General features: G+C 27.6%; 1 protein-coding gene across 1 annotated transcript in view; it reads right to left on the bottom strand.

The window, feature by feature from the left end:
- The window catches only part of LOC107438938 (uncharacterized), a 141,527-nt gene that overhangs the window by 93,335 nt on the left and 25,470 nt on the right, over nucleotides 1–22,722 (bottom strand). The gene's annotated exons all lie outside the window — the stretch shown is intronic.

The raw sequence follows: 22,722 nt of genomic DNA on the forward strand, positions 1-22,722 counted from the left end.
TATATATATATAATGTACTTCATATTACATAAAACATACAAAGTGTATATTTAATAAATAAAAAAGCAATATTTTTTATTTACTCGAGATTAAATTTTTCTTTACAATTTTCGTAACGAAAAAATCCCTTATATTTATAATTGAAAAAGAAGTAACGATATAAAAAACATATTTTCATCGAATTTTTTTTCTAAGTTGCAATTAAGGACTTATTGCTCTACTTAAATTTCAAGTAAGTTACATAGCATGAAAAAAAGCACGAAAATCCCTCAGGTTATTTTAAAAATCGATGCCTTCTATTATGAAGAGCTACCTTCAAATTTCAGCCCAGGCATATGTCGCTTGAATTAACCATTCTATAAATTCAGCCCGAAGTAATATCTCATTCTCTGATGATCCCTTTTTTTATTTAAGAAAAAAATGAAATCATAGGGGAAATGTGATTCCCCCCGGAAGAAGAAAAAAATAATAAGTAGTTTCAAATAGGAAAAATATTCCAATCTCCCGTTTCAGAAGGGATTATGAGTTGTTAAAAAAGAATTTGTGACACAAATCTCTCTCTCTCTTCCTCTTTACCGTTCTAAAAGAAGGGATAGAGAAAAAATAGATACGGGAGATTTGTTTGAAATGATTTTTATGTTCTTAGTTGTTATTAAAATTGTAGTGATTTTGAGAGACAGTTATCCACTAAATATGCTCTCATTTTCCTTGGAAGAAAGATTTTTTAGCTTAGTTCATTAAATACTTGAATTGAAACATTATTAAAAATGGAATCTATGGCATAATTGAGTGGTTTTTCCGTCAAATTTGTAATATGCAAATCTTCCCAACAAATCTTTAAAGTGAAACATTCATCTTGTATGAATTTTTGTATTTTGTTTCGCATTCAAAATCGTGCGTGTTTTTAAATGGAATACACATCATTTATGAGATTAAATGATTTAAAATGAATCAAAATTTCAAAAAAAAAAGACAATCTCGCATCAGTTGAAAATATTTTGTATTCTCTTTTTCGTTATAAAAATTAAATACTGCCGAACTCGTCATAGCTTATGCGATACATTGTAAAAAATTTTGACTCACGGTTGCGACAGATTTCGATATTGAGGAAACTAATAATTTTTACAATGCGTGTTGTCACATTTTTTTTACTTACTTTCTTATTTTTGTAGTTTTATTTATTTGTTGTTTCTTTGTTTACTGACAACACGTTTTTTATGCATATTAGTTTCAATTTATGAATTCATTGCAAAAACATTTCGTTTAAAAAACAAGCACATTTTTAGTAGTAATATAGTTGCACAGATTCTTTCAAACAGTAGTTATTTTGTCAATTTTAAATTACTTTTGCATGAGGACTACAATTTTGTACTTAAAATCGTACTTGGTATTTTTTCTTCAGTGTATAAATAGTGAGATATCTTGCAGATCATATAAGAATATAGTGCTTGAAAATGTATCTGATTTCAAATAAGGTATAATTATTCTAAAGCTTAATTTTATTTATATTTTTTAGCAGACTTGCACAGTTTTGAACTATTATAATCAGAACACTATAAATTTTAACCTCAATGAAATTATGCTTACTTGGTTATATGCAACTAACGCAGTATATATAATGATTTAAAAAACAACTATCACATAAAATTTATAATTTTTAAACATTCATTTCATTTATCACTTTTAAAAATATTATTTGCTGTTAAAAAATTTCATCATATAAAAAGTTTAATTAATAAGTATTGAAAAATACAATTGTAAATGTCTGTTTAAGAAAACATAACTGACAAAAGTTAAATAAAATAAAAGTTAAAAATACCAAAGTTTCTTATTTCGCTAAAATTGAAATTAATTACTTCTTAGAAATGTTAAAAAGCACCCTTTCTCTTTTTCAAAAAAAAATTTAGGTCTTACAAATTATCAAAACTCAAGTGCTTCATAAATTACAGAAATTAAATAAGTAAATAATACACACGTATTTTTTGATAAAAACAAATTCAAACGACAGTTCAGCATAATCATGCTCAACAGTAACAATGAAAATATTTAGCAAATGGAAGTTAAAAAAATCGTAGAATTAACTAAAATTTTGATTTTACATGTTAAAAATTTGTTTTTTTCAAGATGAATAGATAATGCAATACTTTAATAATATATTAATAATAAACAATTTCAATGAAGAGTTGCTGATTATAAACTCGCAGTATTTATTATTTTTATTTTTATTTTTTTACTTTCTTTACTCTTTCAGTTTTCGTTTTGGTCTAAATATTAACGTTAAACAAATCGCTACTTTTATTTTTATTGTTTAAACAAAAATTTTAAAAATAAAAGTGTAATAAAAGTCATTAATAATGATGTGACATTGTTCCACTTAGTTACAATTTGCAAATTGTGCACTTTTCCCAACTTAGAACAAGCTTCATTGAAATTATCAGCTTGCTAATCGCCTGCACCTGTTTGTTGGCCTCTTTGATCGACACGTGCGATTTTGTCACTGTTCGGTTTTAGTTGTAACACGCTTATGCACTGACTCTTTCGAAAATAAAATCTGGTTATAGTATTAAATTGGGCAGAAACAGGCCAGCTAAAAACTAATATTTGTTGGCAATCACAAGCTTGAGTATAAAAATCACGACGCTCCCAGTGAAATAACTTTCACGTAATGACTATTGTAGCATAACGTTAAATCCTTCCCTAATATTTTTTTCCTTGACTCTCGGAGTGGGGCCATGCCACCTTAACACTGTAGAAACTCACCATACCCCTCATACATTTTCATCCTGTTGCTCCAGCGAGGGGATAAAATATGTTTATTCCGTAACCAAACCAGATGAGATTACTGCAAGAGTTTATTCTAATTGGAAAATGTGCGCTCACAGTGCAGTTTTTTTAATCGAATATTCCTTCGAGTTTAAGAAGTGCCATGCCTTTTGATGAATTTGCCATAAATCCAGACAAACCAGCTTGCAGTCCAGGGATATAGCATCTTTTTATTTTTATTTTTGATTACCTGTTGTTCTTGATCACTCATCTTCAAAGGTAGAAATGTCAACTGAAATAAATGCACACCTCAAAGATGAAAAATAAATAAATAAAAGCTTTTTGGACTGGACACTATCTGCATCCATACTCATCTTTTTGCAGATCGTATTTTTTTTCTGATAATATTTTATATTGTTAATATAATTTTTAAAATGAGTTTTGCGAAAACACTTGCACTACCATTAAATCGCCATACTATAAGAATTCGATTTTTTTGCATGCATTAATAAATCTAAAGCAGTGAGCAATTAAAATTAACTTTTTAAAAGAAAATTTAACAATTCCTTTTGCTAAAATGTCTCTTTATTGAATTCTTACTTAATTGAATTCTTTTAAATTACAAATTACCAAAGTTAATATTTCATTTATGGCACAAGTACACATAATATTTTTTTTCATAAATATTATCTTGCACATTTTTAATCTTTTACACAAAGTGCTTTGACAACTGATTAGCACAGTCTGCATTGTTTTGTAAGAAAATACAAAAAAATATGAAAAGACAGCTAAAAAAATACTTTTCAGGAGCAAATTCAATTTTCCAGACAATTTATTTACATTCACTAAAATTAGTTTGTATAAGACTATTTATCAAAATCTTGAAAAGGTTTGTTATTAGAAAATATTTTATATATTTGCATGTAAATAACAATTTTTAAACTCTAGCAAAATCAAATGTAAACAATACTACGCAAACTAATCAACTCAAAGAGCATTAAAAATACGAGACTTTTGACTTTATTTTGAAAAAGTGTGCATATGTGTACTAAGCCAAATTAAAATGTTACATTAACTTGTCAAACATCTGTCTAATTTTTTTTTCTAATGGCGAAAAATATAAAATCATTTTCTCCCAATAAATCATCGAACTTGTTCCAAGAACAAGTTCGCACTTATGTTCACCTCAATCAATTTATGTAGTTTGATAAAATGTTTTGCTCCAATCGATAAGAATTTTCATGTCGAGGGCGAGGAAAAACACTGGAAGGGGATGACTTGCACTTAGCACCATATGGCAGCAGGGTAATAGGTTCGCTTCCAGTTAGGAAGACAAGAACATTACCCTCGTGTTATGAGGCGAAGCATAAAATTTTCATATTTTGGCATAAGAATATCTTCCAGTCAAGGACAGAAAATCGAACAAACTTTTTTACACCTAGAGTCTCATTAATGAAATATCGAACTACTTCAGCTGAAAAAAGAAAGAAAAAAAACCAAAGCAAATACTTTGTTTGCTTTTTTCTCTGTAAAAAAGTATATGTATATATATAAAATCGATTCACTCATAATACGTTTTTATGTTTCAGGCAAAACTTACTTTTATTACTTACAAGAAAAAATGCATAAATAAATTCAGAACTTACCACTTTTATGCTTGGGGGTGCATGTATGTAACACTATTTTTTAAATGAAAATTTGATCGATCTGCATGGAATTTTCTTTTATTTATATTTATTCTAATTATTTAACAAATAAATAAGCAAAACTACATTTTGGCCGTTATTTATTTATCAATTTATGGTGAGGATACTTATAAATAGTAGTCAAAATTAATTATGGCTTCTGATTATGAAGTAACTAAGACCAATAGTATAGTACATATAAATGCTTATTTGATTTATTATTGAAAAAGATCTATTTAAAAAAATTATCAGAAATTTTAGAATTTAAATGTAGTGCACTGTATAGCTGTAATTAAATTTAACGTACGAAAATCTATTCTTTAAAATCCATCAACGATATTTGTTCTGAAAGTTTTAACTGTTTTATTACATCGTAAGTAATGACATGAATTTTCAGTTTTTCCTGCAAAGTGCCTCTGGGGCTTTGACAATGTTCAGTCTTAGTTACCCTTTAACTTAAGTTTCTGATTGCTTTATATTTATTAATAAAGTTAACTTTTGACTAAAGTTAACTTTTGTATTAGTTTCTGAAACAATGATTCGTTACCTAGTCCTAATTACCTGAACTTGACACTTTGGCGCAGATGGGAAACCAGTGTCCCTTTTACATATTTTTTTCTGCCACTCTGATTGTAATTAAAATATATTTTGGCTATTTAATTATACAAAACTGTCCAATAGTTACTAAAAAATATCTCTAAGAATATCGGATTTGTATTAAAATGAAAAATGCAAAAAAGTAGTTTGATTTTTTTTCCAATCATATTCAAACATTTATGAAGAATTGATTCTGAAATTTTAAGAAATTTGAATGATGAATAACTGTTTCCCTTAGATCTAAATAACTGTAGATACTAGCAAATTTGAAGGATTATTGTTTGGAAGTGATCAGGTTTTGAAAGATTTTACCTTTAACACAGAAAAAAAAACACAAGTGTCTAATGCTATATTTCAAAACCATAAATTATTAAAATGCTATCTATAATATCTTTTAATTATATTGACCAAAATTAATACAAAACAGTGAAAAAAAGTTTGAAAATTCTGTATCAAAGAATTAGCTTAGTAGCTAATACAGATACACTGATCTTTTTTGTTTTTCAATCCTCATAATGCTGCAAAAACCGTTCCTTGACTATTCCGTCAACTACCTTTGATCGATTTTAAGTAGTCTTTGGAAGCCTATTTTGACTATTATCATGTTAAATTACTCGAAATTCGTATGCATGGGGCAGTCTAATAACATTTCCTCTAGTCTTTAATCAAATTTAATACTTTTTGTAATATAATAATGGAATTAGTAGTAGAACAGTCAAAATATCAAAGATTTCATTTATTTTATTTGGAAAAATATTAAGTAAATATTTAACCATAATATCTTGATACTGTAACAATGTTTCCTTTTATTTTTAATTAAAAATTATTTAAATTAATGCAAGTAAAAGCATTAGTCTAATTGTAATATGACTTTCAGATTTGCGCATTTAAAAAATTTGTATTTTATAACTGCGTATCCAGGGACTACGTGTCACCTTTAAAATTGATATGCAGGGTTGGTTTGAGAACAATCCTCTTAAATATTTTTTCTTTAGTTACATGCCTCTATTAAACTAAAAGTAATGAATTTTATCGTGAGGGTTAATAATTTTTAATTAAATATGCGATTCTGTGATAAAAAAAAACAAGATAAATTTTAGAATTATTCAAACAATAGTAACTTGAATTTTTATTCTTTTAACTAAGAGGAATTTTAAAACTACATTTATTGTTTCCAAAAGCATTTTCCGCATAGAAAAATTGAGTTTTAAAATAAGTGCTGCTGCAGCATTTTATTTTTCTTGAAAATCCATATTCTCGTTTTCTTTTGGAAAAAGCCGTTTATCGACCAATTCTTCGAAAGAGTGCTCTCCAACTACTTTTCAGGCGAGGAGATATGCAAATTCATTATTTTGTTTTGAAAACTCTCTTGGCGAAAACAAACGACACATCATTAGTGGCCTGGATAAAAATCAACGATGGAGGGAAGTAGTTTTCCATAAAAGTCTTCTTCCTTGGCGAAAATCATTGTTCAGTTAAACTCAAATTTGAGTTTGGAAACTGCGCAGACATATATGTTTTATTTTGTGTGCAGAAAATAAACGCTCCATTTAGTTTTCTCCTTGAGTAGATAAAAATCAGTTTTGTTTCGCTTTTGGCTAAAAAATTTTTAGTTTGTACCGTGCAGTACTTTAATCTTTAGAAAACATTAGTCTATTCTTGAAAAGACTAATCACATTTTAAAACACCGGCCCATTCATCTTAATACTTTTATCTAAAGATTATTTTGTCCCAAAACACATAAAACTTGCTTTTTAAATTTAAAACTCACAAAAATATATTACAGGAGGGCAAATAATTACTTGGATGAATTTTAACGCCACATATTTTTATCTATTACAAAAGCTACAAATTATTTTATGTTAAGAGTTGATCAAAGTTCTATAAAATTCGGCAACGTTATCCATTATAAGTCCCAACACGGAAGAGTAAATAAAGCGAATAAACCAAAGCCTGTTTTCTTGCTGCTTTTGCAGTTTAAGAATTACCACCATATTCATCGGACTCGAATCTGATGGAATTTTTATTAATTCATCTTGGAGACGAGTGTTGACATCTCGTTATATTTTAGTATAATTTGAAAATGTTTGAGCAAAGAAAGTGTCAAAACAACCGAAGGTGAGTTGATACCCATAGAAGACAATTGTACGACGTTTACAGATTTCCATTAAGTCCAAAGATAATCACTTTTAATGTTTATTTGAAAATTTGGTTATACTATATTAATACGCATTAAAACTGATGAGTACATGTACACAGGTTAATACTTGTTTTTCTTGGGTTTATCAATACTTCCATTTAAAATTTATATGTTTTTTTGGTGGAATTCGATCAGAACAATTTTGAACATTCGACATTTTGTTTGAAAATTAATAATCTTTAAAAATAAGAGAGATTTACGGTTGAAGTATGGAGTTCAGACAAATATCCATCCAAATGTTAAATATTTTTTAAATTAAATAATTATCTATTTATTTAATTAAAAATAAATTTAAGAAATATTGAATCAGAAAATGTGCATAAAAGTAAATTTAGTAGGGGTGTTTGGAATGTAATTAAAAAGCTTGAATGGTTCTGCTGTTAAAGCAAAGAGTGGTTATTGTGTAGCACCTGATTTTTATCTTCATCAGCAACTTGAAAATCACTGAGATTCAAATCAATACGTGCCAGCTTGCCTGAAAAGCAAATGCGGCTGGTGCATGAAGCTACCACATTGATGCCAGTTTGCCGTTGGTTACCTGCCGTAACCTACATGACTCTTTAGACTACAAAACAAATTAGACTACATGACCGTTAGACAGTATGAGCTCATACATGACTCTTTAATGGGAGTATTTTATTTTTAGAAACATAAATATTTAATTTTTTTTAATTTTAATATTATTAATTATTTCTTCATAGCATTGCTTAAATTGTTTAAGAATAAATATTTCTTGTTTTAAAACACTTGATAACGGAACCAAGCCAATTCCAACAAATTTAAAAAAAATGTAATATCGCAAAAATGTAAATATATTGCAATATTAAATTTTAAAAAAATATTATTTTTTATAGACTTTAGTTTTATCTTCCATTTTTTTTATTAAAAAAAAGAAACACAAAAGCTGAAAATCTATAAAATCTTCTGCAATTTTAAAACTTATAAGAAAATAAAGACAAACAGTTCGTTCTTATGCAATATAAAACATTTTAACAATAAGCTCAAAAAATTATGATTAACTATTCTTGAACCCTTGTATATGAAGATTGACAAATTTCTATATTTTGTAACAACTATTCCCCTTTAAAAATAATATTATATATATATGTTTTACAACGATATATTTTTTCTCAAATCTGTCAAAACGAGAAATTGATATTCAATAAAACTGCACAAACCTGACCTCTTTAAAAGTATTATTTCTCTATGTTTGCATGAACTGCAATTTTGGGATTATCTTCAATCATTAAAGCATATAAATATCTGGATGCATTTATCTTAATACATCAAATACTTGAATGTTTCGAGTAGTTTCTTATTCAATTACAATAAATGCTACTATAAATCCATAACAGCAAATCAATAACTCATTTTAGTCTGAATTGAAAAGCACAAAGCACTCATATATTTGAAGAAAATCAATAAACGAATAGCTTTTCTGTTCATGCATAATCCAATTTAAAGGAAAGTTGGTTCACGCGGAAACACTACAATATTTGACGTCATATTTTATTCATGCATATGTAACTGAATAACGAAAATAAATGAGTTCAGTTTAACCGCATTTTATTTTGAATTGAAATCCATCTTCCCTTTTGTTAGTAAATTATTCAGGCACTGCCATATTTCTCGCAAAAATTCAATTCTCAATGAAGTCAAACGTATGAAAAATCTACATCAAAACTTAAGATTAGGAATATAAATTAGTAGCATTTTATTTCAAGCGCTGTATTTACTCTTTTAAATTATAAATATTGATTAGTTTGAGCTTTGGAATAAAAGAAAATCTTAATTTTAAATTCTCCCAACACATTTTGTGCCATTTATTAAAAAGAAGTTAATATAAGGGTACGGAATGTGACTATACCATGTAAAATTAGAGAGAAACATCTTACAATAAAACAAACCGTGCTAGCATCTACATTCGACACACCAATAAAAAGAGTGAGAACACAAAAGAAGAAAAAGAGAATTAAAAAAAATTGCATTTAGAGCATCTTGGAGTTGCGAAAGTCGTGATCTTCTAAGATTAATCCACTGAGAAATAAGCCAAATTTAATCAAAAAAATTAACTCGGAAATAACTTTTATTCTTTATTTATTTTTATGACACAATCACACGTCTAAAAAATACTAATAAGATACATTGAAATATTAGTTATCGTAAGTTAATAAGTAAACCTTTAAATTAAAGATGGGTTTGTATGAATGTAAGTAATCCAGTAAAAAGTTAAGCAATTACAACATGACTGTTACAACAATTCAACTTTGAGTTACACTTATGGACTAAGTTTAAAGAGTTCTTTAGAGTTCTAAGAGTTTTAAAAGTTATGTTTTTATGAGACAGATAAATCTTCTTAAATAGTCATTGCTTTTGAAACAAACTTGATCCGTTTTCAAATGTGTTATGAATAATAAGAAAATGCTGTTAAAATGTAATGTTAAATTATAAAATAAATTACACGAATAATGTAAAAATATTACACCAATTTTCGTGTAATTTTTTTTATTAATTTTATCATTTTAAACCAGTTTTCTTAGTCTTTTTAAGCATTTTACCTCTTCATTTATTTTAAATAAGTGCTTAAGATTGAATTAAATTTTATTTATCGTATTATTCGTTGATTGTAGATAATACAAATTAATGTCTTTTGTTGCCTTAACTTGAGATTGAAAAGTCGAAAAGCTTTTTAAAAGTTAGATAGTTTTGGAAGCGATTTTTCTTATTTTATTTAACATTTATTTATATTATTAGGGTAAATAAATCTGATTTTAGCAAATAGTTTGGTAAAAGTTTTTTTTCCGTTCAAGAAAAATATTACTTACACCCGTAACAAAATTAACAAGATCCTTTGTAGCTCGAAGGCACTAGAGCTGGCAGTTGCAGTTAACCGCTCCTTAAATGGCCTCTAGTGTACAACCTCATCCATGAACTCGACAACAACAACAATTGACAAGGTACAAAAAAATATCAGAGCTATTTTTGTCAAATTACTTTTAACAACAGGAGCTTCAGCAGACGAAATAATAGCTAGTATTTATAAAATGTTTAGGTTACCAATGTGGCAGCAAGATTGTCTCTTGCTCCAAAAATAAATAAAAAATATTGTGACAAAGAAAATAACTAGAAAATCCTGTAAGCGATATTTACGTCAGATAATTTTCATCATATTAAGCAATATCGTCAATTTACATAAACTTTTGTTTACGCTCTTCTTACATCGCTTATGTAACATAATTCCATCGCTTATATAACATAATCCTTATAATGTTTAGGCATGGAATGTTGTTCTATTGATGATTAATTCATGTATTGTTGATAACATAATAGTAAAAATTTTTACCATTATCTTATTAAAACTTATAAAGTACCGAAACTTCGGGTCAATCATCCGTAAAATGAATTTCAAGATAACATCCATTTTTACCGTAAAGTATTATACTGTAAATTTTTTAACAATATTTATTTAATTAGAATAATTCAGTGATTTTTCTGCTAATTATAACTGTAAAAATTTCAGTTTAATAGATTTTTTTCCCAATGATGGATTTTACGGTAAAAAGTACCGGCAAACTGAATGCCTGCATGTTTCCTTCAAAGTTGATCCCAAATGTTTTGCAGTGCAGAATTTTAGAAGAAAAAACATATTATTTGATTTTTGTCGTTAAATCATTTAAACAATAACTAAAAATGTGCCTTACTATTTAACTTAGATAAATAAATAATTATAATACAGAAAAAATTTTAATTATTTTAAAAAATAATTAAAAATGATACAATATTTCGTCGTGTGTCCTTTTCAGATTATTTTACTTGTAGGTACATCAGGTTTAAAAATATAACCGATATACTTTTCTGAGATTTCAGAATTAAATATTTATTCCTCGATAAAAATATGAAACGAATGCAATACATTTTAAAAACCCGAAACCAAACAAAAAATATGTACCCAAGAGCACAACAAATCAGTAAAATATTTTCTTCAGCGTCTCTGTTTTTCTGTTTTTTATCGTTTTACTATCTTTATCTACTTTTTCACCTCGATTTTCTCCTAGCCGTGGGCTACGTCGAAAGATTCCAAAAAAATCAGAAAATAGATTTGGAACGAAAGAGTTTGGAAAAAAAATAATATTTCAGCGGTGCTTTCTTTCATTGTCGTCTGGCTGGAAGAAAAGGTAACCAAAGTCCAATTTTCTAATGTAAGTTCCAATAGTAACCGGCTCTTGTGCCTTTTAAAGCCAGAAACTACACATTTATTTTTTTTATTTTTTAAAAAAAAAATAAAAACAATTTGTATCTTAAACCACGGTACTGGTTTGAGCCGCAGGAAAAACCATTTTGTGATAGCGTATCGACTTTATGAAACTTTCAAGCTATTAAACCTTGCTCATGCGTTGAACATTTTGTTTTTCAACCGTAGTAAAATGCTGGAATTAACTTTTAGTGTAAATTTTTTCTATCAAGTTACGGTGAGAAGTACTGTCACCCTGGGTACCCATGCGTAAAATTAACTTTATAGTTTTTACCGTGAAATTTTGTACCTCAATTTTACAGTGATATTTATTTAACTACAGTGATCCAGTGAATTTACTATAAATATAACTGTAAGAATTACGGTATATGACATTTATTGTTCCGTAAAATTTTACGGTAAAAATGTAATGGCACCCAGGATGCCGATACATTTTGCCACAATTTAATTAGGAAATTTTTCACAGCGTTTAGGACCGGTTTTTTTAATAGGTAGTTTATATTTTGTGATAGCGAATCAACTTTACGAAACTTTAGTGCCATTAAACCTTGCTCACGCATGGAACGTATTGTTTTTCAACCGTAGTATGAATTGCGATTTAACTTTAAGAGTTAAATTTTTTATAGGAAGCTTATAGTTACGGCTGTAAGACCTAGTCTATTATATGAAACTATAAAAGGCAATCAGTTATTTATAAAACTAAAGTTTGGAAAAAGATCCGCCATTTATAGTCGCAATTTAACTTGGTTAAGTCACGTTAGGGTTTCAGATATTTTTTTTTTCTTTTAAAAATTACCTTTGACACCCTAAAATGATGACTCGTTCTAAAAACTCAAATTTTAAATTTTTGATCGGCCTCTTACAATCTTCTGTGTGCGCCTATGCACTGTAAAAAATTCCGGATCAGATTACGATACCGGTGCTTTGAATGCACCATCTTAAAAATCCATTTTTACCGGAAAACATTACATCGTATTTTTTTTTGTTAAGCGAAATTGAGCGTTCTTTCAATACTTTTCCTGTAAGAAGTAACTTCTTCGGATTATTGGCTTGTACTATGCATAAAAATCATCATTGAAGAATTTTATAGCAGTAATTTTAATCGAACATCATTATTTAAATAGTGTGATTCAATATTTTTATGATTATTATTACTGTAAAACTTCTGGTGCATCACACGTTTTGTACCGTCATTTGTTCGGTAAAAATGCATTTCACGGTAAAAAGTTCCGGCACTTTGCATGCTGGAATTTTTCCCCGCAATTGATCTGAAATTTTTTACAGTACAAAAATTTAAAGTGTGATTCTCTCGTAACCGTATTTTTTTCAACTCAAATTTCAAGCTCAATTCGAAGTAATCTTCACTAGCTAAGTTTCATCTGTATATTTATTTTTTTACAGAATTTTGTAGGATTAATTCATTATTATTTTAAAATATTACATAATGTTTTATAATAAATTTTGATGTGAGTTTCGGGAGAATTTTTAAAATGCTACTACATTTTGAAACTAAATTTTTGTTTCCCCTAAACTCTCATTTTCTCTATTCGTAAAACATACATTTCGTCGTACATATTTAGAAAACAATTTTCATCTAAACAAAAGAATGTTAATTCGATCTTGACCTCTTCAAAAATGAAAATTTCATCGATGAAAAATTAAGTGGACGCCACTTTGTTTTCTATTGCTTTCACAAAATTCATTTTTACAATTCACTAGTTTTATGATTTTACACTTTCCTCCAAAACTTCATTATTTTCAATTTATTAATAAAAACATTAAAAAAAAATTTATTTATTATTCCCATTACTAGATTGAAATACCTATTTTTTAATGCATTTCAAATAATATATTATTCAATTTCTTTTTAAATAATGTGCGGCCAGTGTAATAAAATTCTATTGTATATCTTCTTACATCGCTTNTATGTATTTGTTAGGCTACGATTTTTTTGCCGTATTAAATTGCAATATACGTAGTTAACTCTAGAACTATGATTGTAGGTGGTTTAGAAATCTTTCAATAAAGGAATTTATACTTGGCATTAACAAAACGGTTTTGGCGTTTATGAAGGATTTGAGTTATGTATTTGTTAGGCTACGATTTTTTTGCCGTATTAAATTGCAATATACGTAGTTAACTCTAGAACTATGATTGTAGGTGGTTTAGAAATCTTTCAATAAAGGAATTTATACTTGGCATTAACAAAACGGTTTTGGCGTTTATGAAGGATTTGAGTTATGTATTTGTTAGGCTACGATTTTTTTGCCGTATTAAATTGCAATATACGTAGTTAACTCTAGAACTATGATTGTAGGTGGTTTAGAAATCTTTCAATAAAGGAATTTATACTTGGCATTAACAAAACGGTTTTGGCGTTTATGAAGGATTTGAGTTATGTATTTGTTAGGCTACGATTTTTTTGCCGTATTAAATTGCAATATACGTAGTTAACTCTAGAACTATGATTGTAGGTGGTTTAGAAATCTTTCAATAAAGGAATTTATACTTGGCATTAACAAAACGGTTTTGGCGTTTATGAAGGATTTGAGTTATGTATTTGTTAGGCTACGATTTTTTTGCCGTATTAAATTGCAATATACGTAGTTAACTCTAGAACTATGATTGTAGGTGGTTTAGAAATCTTTCAATAAAGGAATTTATACTTGGCATTAACAAAACGGTTTTGGCGTTTATGAAGGATTTGAGTTATGTATTTGTTAGGCTACGATTTTTTTGCCGTATTAAATTGCAATATACGTAGTTAACTCTAGAACTATGATTGTAGGTGGTTTAGAAATCTTTCAATAAAGGAATTTATACTTGGCATTAACAAAACGGTTTTGGCGTTTATGAAGGATTTGAGTTATGTATTTGTTAGGCTACGATTTTTTTGCCGTATTAAATTGCAATATACGTAGTTAACTCTAGAACTATGATTGTAGGTGGTTTAGAAATCTTTCAATAAAGGAATTTATACTTGGCATTAACAAAACGGTTTTGGCGTTTATGAAGGATTTGAGTTATGTATTTGTTAGGCTACGATTTTTTTGCCGTATTAAATTGCAATATACGTAGTTAACTCTAGAACTATGATTGTAGGTGGTTTAGAAATCTTTCAATAAAGGAATTTATACTTGGCATTAACAAAACGGTTTTGGCGTTTATGAAGGATTTGAGTTATGTATTTGTTAGGCTACGATTTTTTTGCCGTATTAAATTGCAATATACGTAGTTAACTCTAGAACTATGATTGTAGGTGGTTTAGAAATCTTTCAATAAAGGAATTTATACTTGGCATTAACAAAACGGTTTTGGCGTTTATGAAGGATTTGAGTTATGTATTTGTTAGGCTACGATTTTTTTGCCGTATTAAATTGCAATATACGTAGTTAACTCTAGAACTATGATTGTAGGTGGTTTAGAAATCTTTCAATAAAGGAATTTATACTTGGCATTAACAAAACGGTTTTGGCGTTTATGAAGGATTTGAGTTATGTATTTGTTAGGCTACGATTTTTTTGCCGTATTAAATTGCAATATACGTAGTTAACTCTAGAACTATGATTGTAGGTGGTTTAGAAATCTTTCAATAAAGGAATTTATACTTGGCATTAACAAAACGGTTTTGGCGTTTATGAAGGATTTGAGTTATGTATTTGTTAGGCTACGATTTTTTTGCCGTATTAAATTGCAATATACGTAGTTAACTCTAGAACTATGATTGTAGGTGGTTTAGAAATCTTTCAATAAAGGAATTTATACTTGGCATTAACAAAACGGTTTTGGCGTTTATGAAGGATTTGAGGTATGTATTTGTTAGGTTACGATTTTTTTGCCACATTAAAATGTAATATAAGCAGTCAGTCAACAACTTAATGATATAACTATTAAATTGATCATTTAAGACCATGAGGGGCTGAAGCGCTTCAGCATACTCCGAGAATTTGGGTACTAAAAATTGCGTATACATATTAATACCAGATGTGTAATACTAAAGTACCATATGGAGATCACGCCAGCGTGATCATGGATCGAAAGTGTCAAAATGGAATGTTTTATAATACCGTGGGTAATGAGTGGAGAATCATGTGATCATAGTTCTGAACAGAAAATATGGAAACTCACTTGTCAAATAATTGGAAAAAAAAATCTTTTATATTCGATATTTCTTATAGTATTTTGAAAATCGCGCAAACATCTGCAAACTAGTGTTTACATTGCTTGTTCAAATATTTTCTAATTAACTATACGTTTTAGAGCAAATTAATTAATTACTGATTAACAAAAATTATATGTTTCATATGTGATAAAATTTCGTAAATGTGGTAAAATTTGGGTATTTCATCCTGATACCTAAGAGTATATGGCATAAAAAAAACCACTCATTAGTTAAGTTTACTTTTCAGTCTTGTATTTGTTACGAAATGAGTGGTAGTAAGAGCTATAATTTTGAAAAACAGAAATTTTCAGTAAGCCGTTACCACTTGAATAGAAACATTACAAAATGATTAAATGGCCGATATTCTTGCTAAGGAGGGTTGCAGGATTACAACAACTCCCTCTTCCATTCTAACTTTTTTGGAGTTATACTCTCTGGAAAAATCAAAAATCTCGGAGGAGTAGAAAACACCCCCGAACCATAATTGGTGCAAGGTATCAAAACCGGGTTTGTCCCTTGACCTTCCATGTAACAGACGTACCCGGACTATTCTATCGAGGCTAGCTAGCGGTCACATCAAGTGCCTCACTTTCAACGAGGGCAGGAAAACCTTCGTCACCTGCACTAAGTGACAAATTCATCAGACTTTACCTGAGCACCTCATGGATTGCATGGGACTCTCTAAGGAGGATCTCTTTACCAATCCTCTCCTAGTCTTCAACTTCCTTTCAGTCAACGAACTCGTGGATCTTGTCTGACTCCGTCAGACAGAGAGGATAAGCAACGACAACAACAACAGCAACAAAATGACTGGTCTAAATACTGTATATTTTGTTTCTATTACCAGAAAAGTGTTTTTTCTTAATCATTACTAGAAGGCTACGATAATTTCGCCAAATTTATTTTTTCTTTGAATTAATGGGGAAAAAAAACTTAAATTTGGAAATAAAAAGGCATATTTTCGTATGTGTTATTATAAGAATCTTTATTTTTTCTATAAAACTGATAATAAAAACATTTTTCTGTAATGAATCTTCCGTATTGTACTGATGTATGACAAACTACAATTTAAAATGTATTAACGCCAGCTATAACGGAAATCACAATTTTAAATGCAGTCAATGTTGTTATTCATAAACGAACAAACCATGAAACGATAATTCAGGCCAAAGCAAACTGGCATCGACATCATTATTTTCAATAAACAAACTCAATATCAACTGATAATATAACTTCTAGCTGTTTTATAGACTTCTCAAATTTGAAGCCATAAAGAAAATATCAGGCAATTCCAATTAAATTCTTTTTTTTCACATCTGCAATATTAATATTTTATTTTCATGTTATGCATATAAAAGCAAAATAATTTACTTAACACGCATCGCAGTTACTCGAATATTTTATGTTATATCATGACACTGCGGAGTAAATAATCTTTTCCTACCCTGTAAATATATTTCTCTGCCTCTGTCATTTTATTGTGGGGAAAAAAACTTTGCTACATATTTTGTGTGTCCTCCATAATTTTATTTTATTTATGTAACATAAAGGTCTAATAAAAATTAATTTTAACTATGCATATATCCTGAATTAAAGCATCACTTGTATTAAATAGAAACATTCTATACTATACAACGAAATTACTTAAAAGTTTTAAATATGTTTTAAACTAATAATAATTTAAGAAACATTTCGCTGATTTGTTCATTTATATTTTGCAATGCTACAACACTTTATTTTTATTTTAAGTAACAGTCACGTATTCTGTTTAAATAAGATAATGAGCTGATGCCTCTTTCAAGTATTTTTTTTTTCAAATTAATTAAAGCTAAAAAATGTTTTAACAGATAAATGAGACAAAAAAAGCATAGTTACTGTAAGTAACTGCTATGTAAAAAAGTTAATTAAAAGTATGGTTTGGCCGGCATTATGCAGCCAAAACTATTATAAAACATCCTTTAGNATTTTGTGAATATAATTTAGCATGTGTGTATCAGGAATTTCTCGAAGAAATTCTCCGATTTTACTTTTTGAAACCGCTCATTTTGAACAAAAATATTTACACACACATTTGTAAATTTAAAATGTAAATATCTATTCTCTGGTGGTTGCGGCAGACAAAGCTCAATTTTGTTATTGAATATTTTGTGTGCCACTATGTAAGTTTTAATACCAACATTTTTAAAGTTTTATATCTTAACAATTAGATATCTGTTGCACATTAATTGTTTAATACATGGGTGCAGATTAAAGTTATTGTAGCCCGAATTTTTTAATATGCAATTAAATATTTTTAAAAATCTACTTCTTATTTTTATTTGTAATTCAATACTTTTGTTTTGTACAACTTGGTAAAATTCTCACAGTAATATTTCTTGTTCCTTCAAACATAAAAGAGTCCTACATAAAATTTTGATAAAGTTGCGACCCGCCATTTAATTTGTGTTCTTAATTGTGGCCCCTGGTCTCATGTAAGTTGGAAACCCCTGTTTTAGACTATAAGTTGTCAAAAATATTATTATTGCCATTTTTTAGACATGCGTGTAACAAATATTTTAGCCAGAGTTCAGATATTTAGCCAGTGCCACCATCAAATGATTTATTTGCAAACCTTATTAAAAAAGATGCTCTGAATATTACCAGTCTACAGAAGATTGTCAGGCTACCAGGCTGTCTAAAGAATTCATGTTTTCCCAGGAAAAATAGCTTCTTTTTTTACATGAAAAGCAAAGTGTTTTATTAAGTAAAGCGTAGATGTTACTATACAATAAAAAAAAAATTAATATCTACAAAACAGTTACTATTATAGTTTTGCAATTTAACACCATACATTTTTTTTATATAGTTTTATTTAAATTTTGCTTTTTCAGTTAAAAATACTAAGCAATTGCCTTTCATTTATTTATTTTTATAAGCAATATAGTAAGAATTTTACCTGCACTAAAAAATTTGCTTTTTTTTTAAAATCACCCTAAAATTGTACGGAGCATTTGTTCTGCTTTACCATCCAAGCAATTGAATTATTCGATTTGATTTTGATGAAATTAAAATACGTATTGAGAATATTTAACCTGAAGATCGAAGTCAGAATAATTCAACAATCAGCATACGAATATGAAGAAGCAGAGACTATTTTCTCACCTTCTAAATATCACGCAAATGAGTAATTTATCCCATCTCAAGTGTCAGATATTTTTGCAGAACGCATGAAATTACTATAAATGCAATTGTTTTCCATATGAATCATCTTGATAAAACATACGAAACGTTTTAATAAAAACATACGAAGCATCTTAATAAAAACATCTGGTAAAAATAACATCAAATGTTATTTTTAATTTTTTAAATTTAATTATAGAGTACCAAATTTCGTATTTTTTGCACGTACAACTTCAAGGAATTGAAAAAAAACTTCAAAATTTGGCAATGGTAATTGAATTGCACTGTATTATCTAACTCAGAGATTCCAAGATGGTATTTCGCGGTACCCTAGGATTTCGTAAAAGGATCACTTATGTTCCGAGAGTTATAAATTTTTGAACCAGTTATGATTTTTGAGACCCAATATTACATTTATATTCAGTTAATAATCCATTATTTATTTAATATTTCCGTAGTTTTTATGAAGGTATTTAAGTTAAATGCTTCAGGGGAAAAAAATTTAAAACAGCGTTTTTTTTTTCAAAACAATATTTTGTTCTAATAACAATATAATGAATGAATTATAAAAAGAATGTGTATTTATGAAAAATTCCGTTAGTATTTCCTTTAGAATAAAAAAAAAAAAACAAATTCAACAAAGAAATATGTTTTTCTGATGACCATTCTCAACGTTTATTTCCTTCCTTTTTCGTTTTTATCTTAAAGGAAACCATATTTAATCTCATTCCTTTTAATTTTATGCATACATTAAAATCTAATCAAGAACTAGAGTAAATACCGCTTTATACATGCAAAATCAACATCTGACTTAAAACCTAATTTAAAGACAAATATTGATAATTCGATCTGGAAAAAAAAATTACATCTTCATTCATTCATTCACGAAATATTTTTAAAATAACTAATAAAGCTTATAACATTATGTTCAAAATTATACGAAGTCTTTCACAAATTTATATGTTCAAAATGGCTGAATTTCATTAAGTCACGGGCTGCGCCAAAAGAAGGTCGATGATTTAGGGTCCCACTGCCGAAATTATTGGAAACCACTGTTCCAACTAAAATAATTGAGGCTTAATTTAAGTACTTAATTTGTGTTGCTCCATTGTCCAATTTATGTAACGTTTGTAGCTTCCAATTACAATATCAAATTAAAATTGAAAAATATTAAAAAACAAAATTTCTATTATTTATTTATTACTCAAACGCAATCTGTAGGATTGTAAAAATTTCATATTTTGTTCTCATTTTGCAAAGGCAAAAAAAAGATATTTACTCTGCAAATTAAATTTAATATTGTAATTATACAATACCTCACCATTATCCAGTTCTTCAATTAGAAGGAAAGAATAAATAAATTCTAAGTACCTCATAAAAATACAAAATGCAAAAATACAATAACTCAACGAGCTTCGCTAATACAATTCAAATATATCATTAAAAGTACTTCGATTGAAGACGCACAATAAATTAAATTTGCATTCAAAGTGAATAGACAATTAAAACTGAGTTTGAATTAAAATTCAAAGAAGCTTTCTTTAAATAACGATTCCTCAAGTAATTGTAACAACAAAAAGGTAAATTCCTAATGGAAACCTCATTTAATTTATCCATCTTATCATCTGTTCACATGAGTAAGCTTTTAAAAGCTATTAATTTGAAATTCTTTAAATTGTATCGTCGGAAGTTCTATAATTATCTAGATTAGCTTAATACATTACCTGATTTAATTTATCTTAATTAAATACTTCTAAAGAATAAATTCTTTAATATATTGTATTTATTTTAATTTGTATTTTTTTAAATATGGTAAATTCATAATGATTTGAAACAGAAAAATATTGAATGTGTATATACAAATGCTTGCCTATGAAAATACTAAACGGATAAAAATTCTGTAACAGATTCTTCAACAACAAGAAAAAGAAACTAATTTTCTATTTAAACTTCATAATAATTTTTATTTTAGAGCATGGTTTTTCGTTTTAAAGCATAGCAACAGATGAATAACTGTTTAAAAAGTCTATCATGAATGTTACCCAAATTCAAATAGTCACCTCAGTCAGCATAAAAAACAAATTCTTTCCTAAATTGTATTTTTTTGAACACACAGAGGGAAATTTTATTCATTTGAACTTAGTGAGGGAATATATCGTTAAAAAAATTTAAAAGCTTCAAAGTGGGAGAAAAATATAAATTTATTTTTTCAAATTAAATAGATAGAAAATGTTTAAGAACAAAATTGAAAAAGCAAAATATGCAGTGATAAATTTAAGGTTTAGAATAAATGAATTTTATTGTTGACTTCAATTATGAAAATGTTTAATTAAATTATTATTCAATAAAAGGACTTTCTGAAAAATATTCAATATGAATATTACGGTATTGCTTTTTATTAAAAAAATGCTCGGTCAGGATAAAAATGTTAATTTTTATTTTTTTGCGTCTTGCGATTGTAAATATAATGCCTAAATTTCTGCTTGACATTTTTACAAAATACTTACAAATCAATATAACTAAAACAGAATGTTTATATGCATGTGTGTAACTTACACAAATATGCAATTTTGAACCGATCCACTGCAAATTCGGTGCACATACATTCGAAGATACTGTAGATCTAGTTGTCTACTTTAAAAACTCTCATATATGAGTAGATAAATATTTGATAATATGAATTGTTCTTTAGTTTTCAGCTCTAACTAATCAAAGATTAGTTCTACCATTAGCAAGATATCATGTCTTATCAAAATATCAAATCTTATTCTGATAAATTTTTTACTGTCAAGGAAATATGCAAAACATTTTTCTCTTTTTGCTGTGTAATCTTAATGTCGTTGTATATATGTATCACATGCCGTTGTATAATCTTGAAGGAAAATTTAAACGTTAAGTTCTTATTTGTATATCCTATTACAGTTTTATATGTCACATTTTTAAAAAAAAGTATTGCACTTTAGATAGTTACTTAGCTTCAACGTTTTAAAAGATAACTCATTAGCTTCTTCATTTATGATCTTTACTCTTCAAGAGAGTTTAGACATTATCAAATCAGTTTAATTGCAAATTATTGAATGATTTATTATGAAAAAAAACGAACATTTTGCATTATTATATTTTGTATATTAATGGTTTTAATCGTTTTATATGATGAATTGTTTTAAAACCTCAATGATTACAAAAGCTGAGTTGATGATATAACTAATTCTATAAAAATTTGTTGAATTTTATTCTCGAAGGGAGACCAAATAATACAAAATAAAAAATCTTACACATTGTAACAACTTATGTATATTTTGAAGCAATCTGTATTAAAAAAATAATTTGTAAAAAAAAAACTACCTGAATATTAAAGTAAGGGATAGTTAATTTTTAAAATAGTTTAATAGCAAAATTTTGTTTCCTTCTGAAATTTCAATTGTATCTTCCATCAACATTAAGACATCGATTTCTCATTTGTATAAAATAAACAGATAAATAAAAAAATTAAAATCAATCATAGATGCCTTAAGATAATTTAGATTAAAAAAATCACTTTCAAGTAAATTATTCAATGAAAATCATTTGTAAAAGAAAATTGAGGCGAACACGATTAAGTTAATGATTAGGAACTCTACGATTAGTTACTATAACATATCCAGGTAGCAGTAGAAAGTATTATCATAAGGGTTTAGGTAAGATTAGGTACTATCATTAAAGTAAGTATTACGGTTAAGGTTGACCATTCTACATCATAAAAGAAATTCGTGTTTAATAAATTTATACAACGCTATGCAATATTAAACACTTAAAAAATTTATCAAACACTATGTAAAGATATATCTATATTAAATATCCATTAAAATATTCTTCTAGATAAAGCTAAAAAAATAACATGTATCTTTAATTTTCTTTTTTGCGT

Source organism: Parasteatoda tepidariorum, chromosome 1, assembly GCF_043381705.1.
Source record: "Parasteatoda tepidariorum isolate YZ-2023 chromosome 1, CAS_Ptep_4.0, whole genome shotgun sequence".
Classification (NCBI taxonomy): Eukaryota; Metazoa; Arthropoda; class Arachnida; order Araneae; family Theridiidae; genus Parasteatoda; species Parasteatoda tepidariorum.